The sequence below is a fragment of the Triticum urartu genome, unplaced genomic scaffold (genome assembly GCF_056163025.1).
Source record: "Triticum urartu cultivar PI428250 unplaced genomic scaffold, HENAU_Tu73 scaffold1, whole genome shotgun sequence".
NCBI classification, from domain to species: Eukaryota; Viridiplantae; Streptophyta; class Magnoliopsida; order Poales; family Poaceae; genus Triticum; species Triticum urartu.
The window spans coordinates 11,299,736-11,303,729 of record NW_028259461.1 but is presented as its reverse complement, the minus strand read 5'-3'; positions in this window follow the sequence as shown (position 1 = coordinate 11,303,729).

The window sequence follows — 3,994 nt, the reverse complement described above, 5'->3', positions numbered from 1 at the left end:
GTGAATAGAGAGAAAGATTCTTCTGATTTTCTTGTTTCTATCTACTAGACGCCGTAGAGAATTGAGAATTTTCATGTCTTTCAATTCTCGTACTCGTAATTGGAAAGTTATGGAAGGAGACCCATCATTTTGCAATGAAAACAACATATAAAACTCTGGACAATTTCGAAATCAGGCCAAGCGTCTTAATACATATGCAAAAAAATTCATTATTGGCCCACCATTGATTAGAAGATTTAGCTTGTATGAATCGCTATTGGTTTGATACGAATAATGACAATCGTTTCAGTATGTTAAGGATACAGATGTATCCACAATTCATTTAGAGTTACTTAATAGTCTATTTCTTATACCATATCTCTATCCCGTGAAATTCTCGAGCCAAAAGATGGATGCATATGCTGTGTTTCATTTTGCTAAATGATATCAATTAAATGGTGTATCAATTCCATAAATTGCATATAGCAATAAATAAATCAGCAAAATTCTTTCTAATATTTTAGATAGAAGAAACATTTCTTCTATCTAAAATATTAGAAAGAATGTACCCTTCTATCCAAATCCAATTTGCATCGATAAAATAAATCCAAATTCCAGTAGTAGATGAATAATTGCAAATTTGTGTGTGTACGAGATTAGAATAACTTCAAAATAACTGACATAATTTTGTATTTTTCCTGATCAGAAAAATACATGAAAAAGAAAGGAGGTAGAAAAATTTTTGGATTTATGGTTAAAGAAGAAAAAGAAGAAAACAGGGGTTCTGTTGAATTTCAAGTATTCAGTTTCACCAATAAGATACGGAGACTTGCTTCACATTTGGAATTACACAAAAAAGATTTTTCATCGGAAAGAGGTCTACGAAGACTTTTGGGAAAACGTCGACGTTTGCTGGCTTATTTGGCAAAGAAAAATAGAGTACGTTATAAGAAATTAATCGGTCAGTTGAATATTCGGGAGCAGTAATTTAATCGTTCAAATTTTTTTCTTGTTTTATTATTTTTTTAGTAGTCTTATAGTAGTCTTAGATTTTTCATTTTGATGAGCCTCGCTTTGAGGAATTCATGGAATAATCCATTTTCATGGAATAATGAATTAAGGAAGAAAGGATATGAGTCTACCGCTTACAAGAAAAGATCTCATGATAGTCAATATGGGCCCTCAACACCCATCAATGCATGGTGTTCTTCGACTGATCGTTACTCTCGATGGTGAGGATGTTATTGATTGTGAACCCATATTAGGGTATTTACACAGAGGAATGGAAAAAATCGCGGAAAACCGAACTATTATACAATACTTACCTTATGTAACAAGGATATAGAGAGATTGTAGAAAGGGGATAGGATAGTTATTTTTGCAAGAGACTTGTTGTAAATTCCTTAACTTAAGAAAGAAAAAAGAATAAAAACACAGATACATAACATAAAAAAAAGAATAAATAAGACGAGATTCGACCTCCCCCTACATATTTAATTTCCTCTCCTATACAAAAACTAGCAAGACCCACTCCATTGGTAATTCCATCAATAACACCCTTATCAAAAAACTCCGTGAGTTCGGTTAACCCTCTTATACCGAGGGTAAAGACCCTAGTATAGAAAATATCTATATAACCACGATTATATGACCAACTGTATATATTTTTTTTTACTTGATCTAAAAATTCTTTTTTAGGATTTCCTTTGTAAAAAGAGTTTATTAAATCCAAATTCTGAAAAAAAGAATAAGCGGATCCATAGAAGATATATGCTATGAATAAACCAAAGATAGCTAGACTTACAGAAGAAATTGCATTAGTAATAAATTCATATGAATTTACAAAAGAATTAGAACTTTCCTGGGTAAAGTTTATTGAGGGAGTTAACCACTTTGATAATATGGTTAACTCTGCTATTCCATTACCAATTCCTCCATTATCAAAAGAGATTCCTATGAATCCAATGAACAAAGTGAAAAGTAGTAATATAAGAAGAGGAAATAACATAGTATTTCCCGTTTCATGCGGATAGGCAAAAGTTTTTTTAGCCCCAAAAGACGTAGTAAAGGATCCTATCCTATTTCTTGTATTACCTTGAATTTTTGGTATATTTTGTGAAAAAAAAGAAACTCCACTCTTCGTTGTTGATAAAACGAAATCCCTATTCACTCCTTTGGGTATCCTTTTTCCCCATAAGGATATTGAATACAAGGAACTCTCTTTAGTGCTACTGTAATTTTGAAAATGAACACGCAAATACCCATCAAATGTAAGTAAATATATCCGAAACATATAAAAGGCAGTTAATCCTGCAGTAAAGGAGGCTATTATTCCAAAAAAGGGCGAATACAACCAACTATTACTAAGGATTTCATCTTTGGACCAGAAGCAAGCAAGAGGTGGAATACCACAAAGAGAAAGTGTACCCCATAAAAAAGTAGTTCTTGTGATTGGAATGTATTTTCTTAAACCGCCCATAAGAACCATATTTTGACTTTTATCTGGTGAATATCCAACAAGAGGTTCCATTGAATGAATAACGGATCCGGATCCCAAGAACAATAAAGCTTTTGAATAAGCATGAGTGATCAAATGGAATAAAGCAGCTTGATAAGAACCTATACCTAGAGCTAACATCATATAACCCAATTGAGACATTGTAGAATAGGCTAAGCTTCTTTTAATATCTCTCTGAGCAAGAGCTAAAGTAGCTCCTAAGAATAGTGTTATTGTACCTACTAAAGAAATAAAACTCATTATCAAAGGTAAAGATATGAAAAGAGGAAGAAGTCGAGCTAGAAGAAAAATTCCCGCAGCAACCATAGTTGCTGCGTGTATAAGAGCCGAAATAGGAGTGGGCCCTTCCATAGCATCGGGTAACCATACGTGAAGAGGGAATTGTGCGGATTTCGCAACTGCACCAAGGAATAATAAAAAAGCACACAAAGTAGTAAGTAAAGAGTTAATTCCATTATTAGGAATCCAGTTATTAGCTATTTTGAACAAATCCCTAAACTCTAAACTACCTGTTATCCAAAAAAAACCTAAAATTCCTAATAATAGACCAAAATCCCCTACACGATTAGTTACAAAAGCTTTTTGACAAGCACTCGCTGCGATTGGTCGTGTAAACCAAAAGCCTATCAATAAATAAGAACACATTCCCACGAGTTCCCAAAAAAAATAAATTTGTATCAAATTGGAGCTAGTAACCAATCCCAACATGGAAGTATTGAAAAAACTTATATAAACAAAAAATCTCAAATATCCTTCATCGTGAGACATATAACCATCACTATAAATAAGAACCAGGATTCCTACAGTAGTAATTAGTATTAACATAATAGAAGTAAGTGGGTCAATCAAGTATCCAAATTCTAAAGAAAAATCATTATTGACGGTCCAAGACCATAGATATTGATAGATCGAACTTCCATTTATTTGTTGAATAGACAGTTGAACTGAGAATACCATAGCTATACTTAAGAGTAAAACACTAGGAAAAGCCCATATGCGACGAAGATTTTTTGTTGCTGTCGGAATAAGAATAAGGCCAAATCCCATTGACATAATAACTGGAAGTGGGAGAAGAGGGATTACCCATGCATATTGATATGTATGTTCCATAAGAAAAGAAATTGCAATTTTTACTTCAATTTTTACTTCAATTTTTCTATAAAATTGTTTCCGATTCACCAAACCAATTCTTATCTCTTTCTGAAAGAATAAATAAAAAGAATAAGAAAAAATACTGAAATTCTTAATTTTTCCAAAATTTATCTCATTGAAATAATTAAAAATTAAGAATGGGTTTAGTTGGTTAAATTAAAAAAGTTAATAAAATAACTAGGTAACGAAGTTATTTTATTAACTAAATAAAGATATTTATAAAAATAAAAAAAAAAAAGTGGAATCATTTTACTTTCTATTCATAATTCATTTTTATATTTCTTTAAAACAAAGATGAAACAGCTCTCTTGTTCCATAATTAACTGATTGAGTGAATTCCAATGA